Source organism: Eulemur rufifrons, chromosome 8 (assembly GCF_041146395.1).
Source record: "Eulemur rufifrons isolate Redbay chromosome 8, OSU_ERuf_1, whole genome shotgun sequence".
In the NCBI taxonomy this organism is placed as follows: Eukaryota; Metazoa; Chordata; class Mammalia; order Primates; family Lemuridae; genus Eulemur; species Eulemur rufifrons.
The window spans coordinates 37,162,636-37,178,400 of record NC_090990.1 but is presented as its reverse complement, the minus strand read 5'-3'; the positions used below and the strand labels follow the sequence as shown (position 1 = coordinate 37,178,400).

The 15,765-nt window shown below is 32.6% G+C and overlaps 1 protein-coding gene across 2 annotated transcripts in view; it reads left to right on the top strand.

The window, feature by feature from the left end:
- Positions 1-15,765, top strand: part of FAF1 (Fas associated factor 1) — a 440,606-nt gene that overhangs the window by 197,675 nt on the left and 227,166 nt on the right. The window lies entirely within an intron of this gene.

Here is a 15,765-nt window from a genome sequence, read left to right as displayed (position 1 = left end):
GTACTTTGAAATGCTAGTTTGCCAAGAAAAAATAAATGACAGTTGTTAATAATGTCAGTTGCTTTTCTGTGAGTAGACAGGTACACATAGACACTCTCTAGGCTTAGTCCTATGACTTTTCTGCTTCAAATTGTGGAATACCTGTGGTGATGGGGGTGGTTTCAGGAGAAGGACAAGGTGCTCCTATCTACAGCCATGCAATCCACAGTGACACTTAAGTATGTGCATTTTTTCTTGTTGCATGATTGAAGTGAGTTTGCACTGAGATAAAATTATAATTGTGAAACAATTTTGCAGTTTTATTGTATAAATGCTAGTTTTTCAAAATTAATGTGTAAGCTTAATGCTGCTAAATATCCTATATTGTAAATTAATCTCTCTCACCAGTTTCAGAAATCTCTTTTCATTATTAATACGTCCAAGAATGAATTCTGAATAGTATAATTGAGGGAAAGGAAGAAATTTTATAAAAATAAAACAAAAATCCCTGATCTTTTTTCCAATATTATATATTTTTATTTAATTTTTGAAACCTTTGTGTTTTTAAAAGAAAGCTTTTGCAATATTTTTCCCCTAGAGGGAAATTTCTAGTAAATGAAATAGGATTGAAAAAGGCATGTTTATGATTTCAACTTTTAATTATACAAAATCCATTTTTTAAAAAATACTGAATTAGAAACAAGAACTAAGATGCAGTTGGAATTTCAGATAAACTCTTCAGTGACATATGGTCATGCAAGTCATTGGTGATAAATCGATAGTTATACAAGTGTTTTGTTCATTCTGGCTCTGTGGTCTGCTGCCTCACAATGCATGACTGTGTCCTTTGGGTGCTCTAGATTTTAATTTAAGCTAGTTAGTTATTGAGGGGTTTTGTTTTTGTTTTAAGCTCTTTACAAATCCTTCCACTTACATTATCCTACTTGAGGAGAAGGCACTGATGGTATAAAAGGTCAGAATGGTGAGAGTTGCGAGTGATCATGAGAAAAATCCTTTCTCTTTTCTATTATGAAAAAACAGCTTGTAAAAATTATCAAATAATATGACAATAATTTTGTGATAGTCTGTTTTTTCCACCTTTTTTGGGTTAAGTTAGCTACTTGTCACACTTTAAAATAGTTAATTTCTTTGAAAATTTAAATAGGCTTACCTAATTTTAATTAATTTTTGACACTGAGAATTCAGATTTTTAAAGTTAATTGTACAGGTTCTAGTAATTCTGTCTAATACTATTAAAGATCTGTGGTTACAAATGCACTTGGGATGGGTTAAATTCAGGGGAATAAAAGATTGATTTGCTTTCAGCAAATCCTAAACCCAGGTGTGGAAAAGGATATAAAGTCCCTGAAATCAAGCCAACTTTTCTAGGAAACTGATTCTTTGTTATCCATCTTACTATTGCAAAAGCTTCTGTTAGGCAAAATATCTACTTTTCTTTGTAGATGTCATACAAATTTAAGGAATATACACATGACCCAGGATAATGATGGTAAGAAACCTAAGTATTTTTAGTGTGGAATCATAGAGCATTACTTATCTATTACAACAAGAAGCACGATGAATAGCTATTGGAATTATTCAAATCCTCTCCCAAGTTTCACTTTACCCCAGAATTCTCAATGTTCTTATTAATGTTGATTTAGTTCTTAATGGGAATGAAAGGGGAAAATTGACAACCTATAAAGATATATCTTGCAGGGAGTAGTAAAACATTTCACTATTAGTACCATGTTGTGCAAACTAGTGATTAAGTAGGAAACCAATAGAGTTTGAATTAGCATCAAGAATTGAACTAAATACATAAGTCCTTAAAAATAATCTTAGCCAAATAATTGTGAAATCATGAAGTTAGCTCTGATTCTAAAAATTTGAACCTCATATCAGTTTTTGTGTGTTGGGTCTCTATTTTTCTACTTGTTACTTTCTTAACTTGCTTGACTAATGTATATTTTGTACTATTCTCCTTTAATGCTGGTGGTTAGTAACAGTAATTAAAATATGTAGTCTTTTACAGATGGTGCTAATGAGTGATTTTCTAGTAGTGGATTGACTATACTTCTTAACTAATATGCCCTTTCTGTAAATGTTTTAAGTATTGGATGTTTTTTTGTTTGGTTTGTTTTCCAGTTTGGGGAGAGTGGGGGGATGCTGGCACAGAACTGAAGAAAGAGTAGAGTAGCTGAGAATGTGCATATGCAAGAGGGTAAATTAAGTTGTGTGCTTATTTAATTAAAAGTTTAAGTGGTTTGTTTTTACTGCAAGATTAATGACATATATTAGATCAATTAGAATGAACCAATTTTAATTAGCATATATCATAGTTTGATTTTTTTTATTTGAAACCATAAACGGCATCTTAGCAAGAATGAGATATATAATTTTTTAAGCAACTGGGCAATGAATTCAAGCCTTTATTCAGCTTTCATAAAAGGAGATTATGAGTTTCTTTTAAATATACATATTAGTTCAAGTTGCATTTTTAAAACTGATATCAGTTGAAATCATTCCACTTCAAATGAACAAATCACTAATGATCATTTTATAAATGTTGAGGTTTTCTGTGACTTTTAATAAATTATCCCCTTCAGAAACAAATTTAAGTAATATTTATAATGCAATCATTTTTAACGGACAAATCTTTTTCCTCCTGGCAAAGTATTTTAGAATAATTTGGATTGGAAATCTTTCTCAGCCCGTATAAGTATATTTGTTCACCTGCATTTCAAGAGGATAGAAACAATGAAATTTTGTTAAGAATAAAGGACTGTGTTTTAGACCTTTGTTACTTAAGATATATGTATCCTAACATCTTAGCCCGCCATGTTTCATAATATATGATTTGTGTGCTTGTAGTTTTGAAATGCCTGAGTTAAGGGAAATTATGTTCAGTTATCAGAAACTAATAAACACAAGACATTTTTTTATATGCAAGAAAAGGCAGAGAGTAAATAATTGCACTGGTGACCAATACTGTAATAATCCTGTTTTACAATATGCACTTGACAGGTTGTAATAGTGCTAATTGAAGAGACTAATTCACACTTGCTTCATTCTATTCAAAGGCAAAATCAGCAGCTTGTTTTGCTTTTGACCAGATGGTCCTCATGAACACCTACTGTGCACTTTAAGTGCTTTACTAGAATTACAAAGGCTGGGGGCTGCGTTCGACTCCAAATGATTTGAGAAGAGAGGGAGAGGAGTGGGGGGAAAAACCCTCTGTGCTCAATGGATTTGGTGCAAGTAAATTAATTCTAGTGGACCCATTACACACTGAGCCCCCTTTTCAAAGCTCTGAGCCTCCTCGCTTGCTCTGTAGCAATGAGAAAGAGAAAGAGAAAGGCAGATTACTGCAAACAGAAATAAAAAAAAAGGGGTATGAAAGGGAGAAAAGAGGCCTTGAAGCCTTTCATATCATTTGAGTTTTTCAAGTGCGTTATTTTTGGGGAGGGTGGATATATGAAAAGCCAATTGGAGTTTTTTTTGTTTTAAAGTGCGCTATTTAAGCACTGTGAATATAGGCGCAAGAGCAACAGTTGACTGAGTTTACTGTGGTGAAGCTTTGTGTCCGAGGATGAATCAAATTCATTATATTCAACTCTTTGTGTTTTAACATGAATGTAGGGTTAGTTTCACAAGACTGTGTCTGTTTAGGATAATTATAATTTAATATTTTCCTTTCATAAAGTTATCACTGTAGATGTCTAAAATTTTAATCAAAGCAGATTTTGTACATTGACTTTGAAGCACCCTGACAGTTTAAAATTCAAAAGCTTTTTTAGTTTTCAAAAGAAAAGAAAGGCTCATTCTAATGGCATTGAAGCAGAGATTATTATAACTAATTAGAAGTCACACATCTGTTAGCTTTTGGTTTGTGACTTATTTATGTATTTTTTGAGTAAAATATATACTTTAAAGATATATTGCTGTATTCAGTGAACCTGGAGGGATAAAATGCACTTAAAAGAGAATGATTTATTTTAGCCAGTCATTTTTGCAAATCTCTACATAGTCCTATAAAAATATGTAATGTAATAAAGTACATTAAATGTGAATTGGAATTGTGTAATTAATAACCTTGAATGGAATACATTTCCAAACAAAATATTTTCACATAGTTCTGTTAGCATCTCTGGTTATTAACCAAAATTATTAGGTGATAACTAGAAAATATAAACCAATCCAGTTTGTATAAATTTATAGTTATTTCTTGTCCTTAAAGCTGTTCATGTACAGTACTGTAATTTGGGATACTGACACTATAAAATAATTAGTTCTTATTGTAAGCTGTGTGGGTTAAGATACAAGAGATCAAATTTAGGCATATACATCACTTATTTGTTTTTATAGTTCTAAGTTTAATACTTGTGATTTATTTTAGTGGCATGATTTACTTTTGTTTGATGCCATATATTATTGACAGGGTTATTCAAGTTCATTTTAATCATATCTATTAGCAAAGAATACAACAAAATCATACTAACAATACATAATGATAATAGCAGATGTTTCATAGTCTTTTCTAAGTTTTAGCTCATCTCTTCAAATGAATGTTTAGAATTTATATTTAAAATGGCATAATGCCCCAATATGCTTTTTATGTCAATGTTTTAATTATGTTCTTAGAAAATAAAATACAGAAATGCAAAAGCAACCACAAAAATACTTTTATTTCCCAAAGACTTTTAATTGAAGAGGGTAGCATGCTTTCTTTGATATTTAAAATAAAATTTAATTTATATTAATGGGCTCATAATTTTGGGACTTGCTCATTGAAGTATAAGTTGTAAGGTGGGATATAAGGGGAATTCCCAAACCATCAACCAGCGAAATAGCCAATGAAATTTATGAGCATTGAGGTGTTAATGAATTGATATCCTTGGAGAGAAAAATATTTCAAGAAAAAATTTGAAAGATTAAGAAAAAAACTAGCTGAAAAAAATTGGTTTTTGCAGTATAGTATTTATAATAAAATAAAAGTTACTAGATTCTTTCTTGTAGGTACAATAAAAATCTATCTTTAAAGCCAGAACCTCAATTAGCAGAGGTGGATTGATGATGACCATGAATTCACTTAGGGTGGAGTTGGTTCTTTGGTTTCATAGACAGTGGTTGGAGCCTTGTTCCTCATGAGGGAGTTTTTTCAGTATTAAAATATTAACTCCTAGATTCTTCAGTGCCAGAGATGAGGTTCTCTCCTGTAGGGTATGGGTTGGGAAAGGCTGCAGTTTCCTCATAGACTTGTAAGTACATTACTTAAGTTGAGAAGTATTTTAACATTTAAGTATCCTCCAGCCATAAAATGAACAAAAACACGAGGAATTAAATAAAAGGATGAGTAAATGAATATAAAGTGCTCATAAACATAAGCAGGACCAAGACAAGGCCTGCATGTTGAAAATTATTTACATGTTTATCCTTACATGCCACAGTATATTTGGTTACAACATCTTAAAACATCAGGTTGTGGTAATTTTTCTTTTGTCTAATGTGTCTTGTGTATGACTCAGTGTTATACAGTAAAAAAGTTATTCTTTTTTAAATATATTTAGTGTGGTAAATATACTTTTAAAAAATCATACTGCTCAATATAGTGCTCTATTACTCTGAATATACTCGTGTTACTATTTTTTTAACTTTTTTTTTTTTTTTTTTTTTTTTTAAAGAAAACAGACTTTAAAAGCTTATAGCAAACATTTTGTATAAATGACAAAATGTATTCCTTGCTTTGTGGTCATTGCGTGACCAGACAGTAGAGTACTGGATTGTTCTAAGGTTTTACAGCTGCAAGGCAAAAGCATCTGCTCATTGCAAAGCCGGCATTGTTTAATTTTGACACTGACTTTTCCATGCATCTTGTACCAAGCACTGGATTAGATGCCACTAAGATGAAATTTGTTTTAAGTTGCTCCCAAAGTGCAGCTGTCCCTATATACAGCCTTGTAGCTTAACCAAAACAGACAGACTGAGGATCAGTCAGAATCTTTGTACAGGGTCACCTCACTAGGCTAGGGAGGCTCAGAGAAAGAATGTTAATGATATTATTTATCATGAATAACTGCAAAATTAGTTTCTAGGCTTATTTAATGTGTATAGAACCCCCCTCCCTTTTAGGGCAGTAGAACCATTACTAAATATTTAACTTTTTAAACTGGATTATAATGGTTAAGTATTAGAGTGTCCCTGTGTGTATTAAGCACTATTCTTCCACAATCAATTGCAAGAAAAATGATTAGTTTATTGGTCACTAAAGTAGTAATAGACTGGCAATAAAACCCATTCTAAAAGAGCTCTGCTAAAATCTTGAAAAGTGGACATTTTTATAGAATGATAATTTTTCTTTAATGTTTCAAGTGAATGAAAAATGAAAGAGCACCTCACTTCCCAGGTTTCCTGGGATTGTGTGAATTTCTACCCAGCTGGTCCAAATTGATTGATACAGGGCCAAATATTTGTCTGCCTACATTTCAAAGTCTATAATTTGCTAATGAATTGTGGTAATAATCTTTCATCATACATGAAAGATTTAGCCAAACAATTTGCTAAGTATATATTTTGATCATAAAATTTTTGGACTTACACCAAGCTTTACATCTATTTTACAGCTAATGTGTGTAGGTGGAGGGAGGGCAGTGGGAGAATTAATACTGAACATGGACACTTGATGGAAAGTGATGAAGGAAGCAAGAGGAAAGAAGGTACTTTGGAAAAGAATAATGCTGGGTAATCCTATGAGTGACCAAGGAAAACAAACTATATTTGTACTTAGACTACAAAATAGAATTATTTAAAATGCCAGCAGAGTTTTAGCCTGCAGTATCCAGAGATACGGTATCCATTTAGATGAAGGCCAGGAAGGAATCTTTTCATATTTTGGAGAGAATAATTATGGAATTATTCCAGATTATAGAATAATTTTCTAGAATCTTGATGCTGCAAAAGTCAAATGTCCACAAATTTTAAGTAATTGAAAGCATAGAAATCAAAGCCAAATGTTTGCTGGGATTGAGTTTTGAAAAAAATCTAGTGAAGAAAAAAATGTGATTTGAGCAATTCCAGAAGAAGCTGAGAAAGGAAACTCCTAGTTAAGCATTTGAAATGACTGTAGGTATGCAAGAGAACATTTTCTCCTCCAAAACAAAGACAGACTGTACAAAGGAAAATTAAGTTTGTATTTCAGGGAAGATATATAGCATTAAGTAACCTCGGCTTGAAAAAGTACAAATCATAACTATGTGTTTTAGGAGAAGAACATAAGATATACTCCAGAGGAAGTCCAGGATTACCCTTTGGAGTGAGAGGGCAAGAAAATGTTCAAAATAAGACTTGACTTACACATGTAATTTCTCTTCCATTGTTAGAAATCCAGGTGCCATGATTTCCTGTTTGACTTATATAATTTGAATTATTTTCAGGTTGTCTATGAGGAGACTATTAAGCAATACTGATAGAATTTCCTTTGCCTAACAATTTACTAGCAAGTAGTTTTTTTCAAAAAGAACTTTGTCCTATAGAGAGAAACCATATGTTATAAAGGAGATGGACCTTCCATTTTATAGATTTTAAAGATAAGCAACTCTAAAATTTTTATATACCTGCTGGACCTCTTGAATATGTGATTAGATGTCACATTTCCAGAGCATTAATTTGTATTCATTTATACAATTATCTTTTTGTTATTTGCTAGAAATAAGCCAGCTTTAAATGTTTACAGTGAATATCTATCCAAAGTAGCACCATTGGACAATCTTAAAGTATCTAAGAAAGTGAAAAATCTATATATCTAACTCCAGTTTTATTGGAGATAAATTGAAAATTTTGTTTTATACATTAACTTCCTCAGCCTCATTGCTTCTATTCTCGTGGCAGTTAAAATCTTCATCAATTTAATACTTGTCATACTTTTTGTAGGAAAATTTTTATGACAATTTGGTAGTTACTACAGTAAATACTTAATAAAATTTTGCTTTGGGATTTTTAAAAAAAATTTTTTTCCTGGCTGTAAATATTATAGAAGAGATCCACAATCACTATGAAGGAAAAATATAATGAAAATTATATTTAACTAAAATTAATTGTAAGTGAGATAATTAGTGAGATTCCTGATTTTTTTAAAAAAGCCTCAATTTCAAAAGCAAATATTAGAGTTATAGATTATGTATATAAAATTCAAAATATGCTAGTGGCATTTGTTTCTAGGTCTTTTGGTGTTCTGTTTTCAAAAGCACTTTATATTTACATGCCTGCCTTTGCCTAATGTAGCATGAAATATTTCCTTTTAAGAGGTATGTTTATAATGTCCTATGATAATCATCATCATAAGAAAAGAATATCAGTTAAATATCAGTTCATTTCGGTTGAATTGGAGCTGCTTCCCTTATTCTTCATATTATAAACAAGGGAATTTTAATAAGACATTTTAAAAGACTGCAGTTTTCTTGCTTGTGAAAATTTTTACTGATGATAGCATATATACACATGGATCACTTTGCTTGAAATTTGAAATATCAGAAATATAGTAAATATCTTAATAAAAGAGTCCTAATTTCTGCTGGTAATTATCACTTCAAATATTGTAACCAATTTTTGTATATAATGAATGGAGCAATATGTGAAGCATGACTAACGGAAATGAGATTGGTATATTAACATGCATATGTGTCATAAATCTAAATGAATATTGACTCCTTCAGTCATCTTTGTTGGTGATACACGTATCCTTTATTGCTCAAAAGTTATTCTAGGTTTCCAGGAACTGACTTTAGAGCCCATGATGCATTTTTTTTTTTCTTTATAAATGACCTTTCTTATGGCCAATCTTTGTCCTGTGAAGGGGGAAAATTGATTTGTTAAAACTACCAAAAGTAATTTGAAGCCAAATGTTGTAAGCCAGGTGATTATTCAATCTGGGTAGTCAAATTCAGGTTAGGTGTCTCTTTTCTAGTTCTTTCTCTTCCTGTGAACATGTCTGGCAAAGCATTTATCACATTCATTTTCAGTATCTATTTACTTGCTTATTTTCCTGGCTAAACTGTGCATACCTTAAAATAGGAAAAGTATTGAATTCATCTCTTTATTTTAGGGCCTACCACTGAATTTGTCAGAGAGTAGCTGTGCTTAATGAATGGCTGAATTAGAAAAGAAGGATCTGTAAAGCAATGACATTATTTGTAGCTGAAGGCAATTGCAAAAGAGAAGTTATCTAAGTGTTTCTGAGTATTTCAAGTATTAATGTTGAAATAAACATGTGCTTTCTAAAGAGAATTATTATAAGAGGATCTCTCTGATTTGGTAATGTAAATTCTCACTTATTTGTTAAAAAGAAGGCTGAGAATAGACAGCTTGCAAAGGAAGTACGAAATAAAACCACTTTACATAGATTGATGTGCTTAATTTGTAATATTTGACAAATAATTTCTTAATGGTTTCCTTCTAAATGATGTTATAGCTGAATTTTTAAAAGTATATTCTTATGACTCACTTCTGTAGTCTTAGCACCTTGGGAGGCCAAGGTGAAGATCACTTGAGGCCAGGAGTTCAAGACCAACCTGGGCAATAGTGAGACACCCCCATGTCCCCCACCCTCATCTCAAAAAAAAAAAAAAAAAAAAAATTAGCTGGGTGTGGTAGTGTGTGCTTGTAGTTCCAGCTACTCAGGAGGCTAGAGCAGGAGGATGAATCACTTGAGCCCAAGAGTTTGAGGTTGCAGTGAGCTATGATGATGCCACTACACTTTAGCCTGGGCAACAGAATGAGTTCCTAGCTCAAAAATAAATAAATAAATATTCTTAATTTAGAAATGCATTGTTACAGATTTTAATTTTCCTCCCTGAATAATAAAGAATTTTATTTTTATCATAAAGTAGACTTTTACCTTATATACATATGACACAAGAAGACTTTAATAATGAATTACATATAAATAACAAGGCTTTCTACTACATAGTACTTGTGTTGTTGAGAGGCAATGAGTGTAAATGGTATTAATTTGATGTCATTAGCTTCATTTGTAGTAAGTGAATTAAAATTCCATGTGGGTATTAAGACTGTGGCACCAGCATGAGGACAGACATATAAATCAGTGGACCAGAATAGAGTCCAGAAATGAACCTTTACATTTATAGTTAATTAATTTTCAACAAAGTTACCAAGATAATTCATCATGGAATGCATAATCTTTTCAACATATGGTTCTGAGATAACTGGATATCTACATGCAAAAGAATGAAATTGGACTGTTCCCTCACACCTTACAGAGAAATTAACTCAAATTGTATCAAAGACCTAAATGTAAGACATAAAACTATAAAACTCTTAGAAGAAAACATAGGAGAAAGTTTTCATGGCTTTGGGTTAGGCAGTGGTTTCTTAGATATAACCCCCAAACCACAAACAATAAAAGGAAAAATAGGTTAATTGGATTTCATCAAACGTTAAAACTTTAGTGCCTTAAAGAACACCATCAATAAAGTTAAATGACAATTCAAAGGAGAAAATATTTCTAAATCATAAATTGATAAGAGACTTATATCTAGGATATATATATAGAACTCTTAACTAAATAATAAAAAGACAAATAATCTAATTGAAAATTACGAAAGATCTGAATACACATTTCACAAGGGAAGATACACAAATAGCCAATAAGCACATGAAAAATTGCCCAACATCTTTAGTCATTAGGGAAATGCAAATCAAAAATCCAAAGAAATTGAAATTAGTATGTTGAAGAGATATCTGTACTCTCATGTTCACTGAAGCATTGTTCACAATAGCCAAGGTATGGAAACAACCTAAGTGTTCATCAATGGATAAAGAAAATGTAGTGTACATATGCAATGAAATACTATGTAGCCTTAAAAAAGAAGGTAATTCTGTCATTTGCAACATGGATGAACCCGGAGGACATAATGCTAAGTGAATAAGCGTTGTCTCACTTACATGTGGAATCTAAAAAGTTGAACTCGTAGAAGTAGAGTGTAGAACGGTGGTTACAAAAGGCTGAGGGTGGGATGGAGGGGTGGCGATGAGGAAAGAGGAGATGTTGGTCAAACAGTACAAAGTTTCCATTTGACAGGAGGAATAAGTTTTAGTGATCTCTTGCACAGAATGATGACTATAGTTAACAATAATAGGCCGGGCGCGGTGGCTCACGCCTGTAATCCTAGCACTCTGGGAGGCCGAGGTGGGCGGATCGTTTGAGCTCAGGAGTTCGAGACCAGCCTGAGCAAGAGCGAGACCCCATCTCTACTAAAAATAGAAAGAAATTATATGGACAGCTAAAAATATATATAGAAAAAATTAGCCGGGCCTGGTGGCGCATGCCTGTAGTCCCAGCTACTCGGGAGGCTGAGACAGGAGGATCGCTTGAGCTCAGGAGTTTGAGGTTGCTGTGAGCTAGGCTGATGCCACGGCACTCACTCTAGCCTGGGCAACAGAGTGAGACTCTGTCTCAAAAAAAAAAAAAAAAAAACAACAATAATATATCGTATATTTCAAAATTGCTGTAAGAGTATGTTTTAAATGTTTTCAGCACAAAAAACCAATAAGTATATAAATTGATGGATGTGTTAATTAGCTTGATTTAATCCTTCTGCAATGTATGCATACATCAAAATGTCACATTGTACCTCATAAATAGAAACAACTATTATTTGTCAGTTAAAACAAACAAAAAACCACCATGAGATACCACTGTACACCACGAGGATGGCTAGAATAGAAAAGGTGATGATAACAGGTGTTGTGTTGGCAAGGATGTTGAGAAATTGGAACGCTTACACATTGCTGGTGGAAATGGAACATGATTCAGTAGCTGTGGAGAACAGTTTGGCAATTCCTCAAAAAGTTAAATAGTAAGTACCATCTGATGCAGCAATTCTAGTCCTAGATATTTACCAAGAGAAAACAAATACCTACCAAATAATGTGTACATGAATGCTCACAGTAGCAGTAGTCATAACAGCCAAAAGGTAGAATTAATCCAAGTGTTCATTAATGGATGAATGGATAAACAATGTGGTATATCCATACAACAGAATATTATCTGGTTATAAGGGAACAAAAATGCAGATACATACATTTTATTTGCCATATATATGTTTTTTCTGTGTTTTTCTAATTGTAGGAAAATATGTGTAACATTTACCTTTTTAACCATTTCTGAGTGTATATGCCCAGAAGTGAAATTGCTGGGTCATATGATAATTTTATGTTTAAGTTTTGAGGAACCATTTTTTTTCACATTCCCCCTAGCAATGCATCAGGATTTCAGTTTCTCTATATACTCACCAGTTCTTGTTATTTTCTGTTTTGTTTTTGACAATAGTCATCGTAATGTATGTGAATTGGTATCTCATTGTGGTTCCTAATGGCCAGTGATGTTGAACATCATTTTATGTGCTTTTTGGCCATTTGTGTATCTTTGGAGAAATGTCTATACAAGTCCTTTGCCTGTTTTTTCAGGATTTTTTTTTTTTGAATGATGAATATGTTTTGGAGTTAGTGATGGTGGTTGCACAACTTTGTGAATATACTGAAAACCACTGAATTATACACTTAAAAATGGAAAGGAAACAAAATTTTAAAAATGAATATGGAAAACTGAGGTCTTATTCAAGAGCTACACCTAACAAAGTGAAAAGCTGTACCAAAAAGGTACAGAAAATTGGGGATGATGTCACCTAGATAAAGTATAAGAACAACAAGTTCAGTTTAGCAGTGTTTACCAAGAGTTTAAAGAACTCTTTGAGATAGTGACTAGGTGTTTTTCCTTTCTGTTGACGTTAAATCAAGAGAAAATGGACTTTGTAATGTTGGACACAATTTTTCTTGAGTTTTATATTATTAAGCATTGAAGAGTTTTATGGAACCACATTTTATAAGCATTTTTATTAAATTTTTAAAAGGGGACACGTTCCTGCTCTGTTTCTGACAATTTGATGACAGGTCTATTGTACTACTAGAGTAACATTTCAAGTGGATTAATACCAACTTTTCTACATGATAACATAGACAGATGTACTATTAACAGGTACTGTTTTAAATCATCATATGGAGTTTATGTGACTAATTTTGCATAGTGCTCTCATCAGTAGAAGTATATTTGAGCATGGAATGAATACTTTGTAGAATAAAAGTATTAATTAGCCTGTTAGAAAAACATATTCTGTATGGGGAAATTTTTATATATCATCTGTATTTCTAGTAGACATCCATTAAAAAGGAGAATGGTTTTTACTTCGTAGTAATTTGAGTGCATTTCTGTGGAGACTCTTGTAGTTAGTGTTATTCTAGCTGTTGAACTTGAAAGTTCATATCAACTTCATTGAGAGGAAGGAGGAAGCTTCACATTGGGTTAATGTTTTATACTTTTCAACTCCTTTCCCCCACCTTAGTTCATGTGATTCTTATTGCATCTACTAGTGTTAGGTATGCTACACATATGGCTGTGTAAGTTGAGAATGGCACCTGCTGAAGCTATGCAACACAATGATCTTGTGAGAGTGAGAGTATAGGGCTTGACGGCCAACTCTCCCTGCTGTACAGAGGTACTGATGCAGAATATATTATAGTTCACAATGAAGTCATTGCTTTTTCCCATTGTATGATTTGTAGTGCTTTCAGAGATTCCATTTCCTACATCTTCCATCCATGGTCAGCAGTAGCCTACCTCATCCTTCTTGTGCCTCACTAAATAGACTCTTTCCTCATCTGTAAAATTAGTATTACGGTAATATAACTTGTCTGACAGATACTATTTGTGAGAATGAAAATGAGCCAGTGTAGGTGAATATAAATTTATTAACTGTAAAATACTTTTTATGAAAATTAGTTATTCTTCTTTCCATTTACCTCAGATTTTACCAAATGATATTTACTTACTTGTCTCTGAACATGCCTCACTATTTTTAAAAAGGGTATGAATCCTTGCTCATATAGTTCCTTCAGCTCTTCTCCCTCAGCTTGACCCCTTCTCACACTATTTAAAGACCCATGTGTGTTTCAGGAAGACTACACTCAGCTGATATACCCTTCAGTAAATCTTCTATAATCCTCTGTCCTATATGAATGTAACCTCTCCTTACTTCTTGAGTTTGCCCTTGTATACCACACAGTGGTATTGTTCCTCATGCTACACTCATTTGTATAATTGTCTTAGTCTATTGAGAAGGGACACTATATTTTACTATGTTTATATTCTCTATAGAACTGAACAGAATGCTTTAAGAATAATAGAAGAACAAAAACCATTTGTCAAAATTAATTGAATTTCATTAAACCAATCTAACCACAGCACTTTCATATACACATATTATAGCACTTACTGATGTTAATTTGCAGACATTCAATTGAAATTGTTAGTTGTTTGCTGGAGCTAACTCCTATCAGTGCAAGACAGCTGATTGTTAAATATTCAGGAATTTTGTGAATCCAATAAATCATTGGTAGTTTGAAATCAGCTATAGTGAGATTATTTACCCCATGGAAATTGGCAAACTCTTCAAATCATGACTTTTTGTTTTGGGAGAGTCAGTTTACCAGAACACCAATAGTTGTGTGTCTCTAACCCCTACTTGATTATGAGCTTCAAATTCATCCCTGCCTGAATGACTAGACTGTGACAGAAACATTCTTTGCTGAATTATTGAATAAATGAGTGATTGAATATATCAGCTGCTGTATTCCTTTACTGCCTGACCCCTGCTGGCAGGGCCTGAATTTTGGAATCTAGTATATTTTGGGGAACCAAGCTTTGAAATGGCCCATTGTCATAGACTGTAATTTATTTTGCTCCAGAGTTTGAGCCCCCCCCCCAAAAAAAGACTATTGAAAATCAAGGCTGTTAAATACACATGTTTCAATAGCCCAGTAAGGATGGCATTTCTGTCTATTATCACCTTGTTAAGCTACTCCTGCTATGACTTTGCTGCCTACTAAGTTTTTGGCATCTATTGCTTAACTGGCTAACTCACCTTTCAGTTTCCAAGTTGGAAGCCAATAGTGTGAACCATCTCAAATTAGCTGAAAGATTTCCTTTCATATTATAAGAAATAACTAACTGATTGATTTTCCTTAGTCATAGATGATATAAATACCAACAAATGAAAATGTAATGTCTTAGAGCCTTAAAATATTTTTTTAATCTAAAAAGGCTATTTTATTTTTGTTTTTTGTCAAGAATTTATTTTCGTTTTTTTTCCAGCACCATTTATTCAATAGTATGTCCTATCCCCAGAGTATGTTTTTGTCTGCTTTGTTGAAGAGCAGTTGGTTGTAGGTTTATAGTTTTAGTTATGGGTCCTCTATTCTGTTCCATTGATCTATATGTCTTACTTTTATGTCAGTACCATGCTGTTTTGGTTACTATAGCCTTTTTTTATAATTGAAGTCAGGTAATATGATGCCTCCAGGTTTTTGTTTTGTTTTGTTTTTGCTTAGGATTGTGTTGGCTATTGGGGCTCTTTTTTGGTTCCATGTGCAATTTAGAATTGTTTGTTCTAATTCTGTGAAAAATGAAGTTGATAGTTTGATGATAGGAATTGCATTGAATTTGTAAATGCTTTGAACAGTATGGTCATTTTAACAATATTGATTCTTCCACTCGATGAGCATAGGATGTTCTTCTGTTTGTGTTATCTACAATTTCTTTCATCAGTGATTTGTAGTTCTTCTTGTAGAGATCTTTTACCTCCTTGGTTAAATTTATTCTTAGGTATTTTATTTTATTTTTCAGTTTTTGCAGCTATTATAAATGGCATCGAGTTC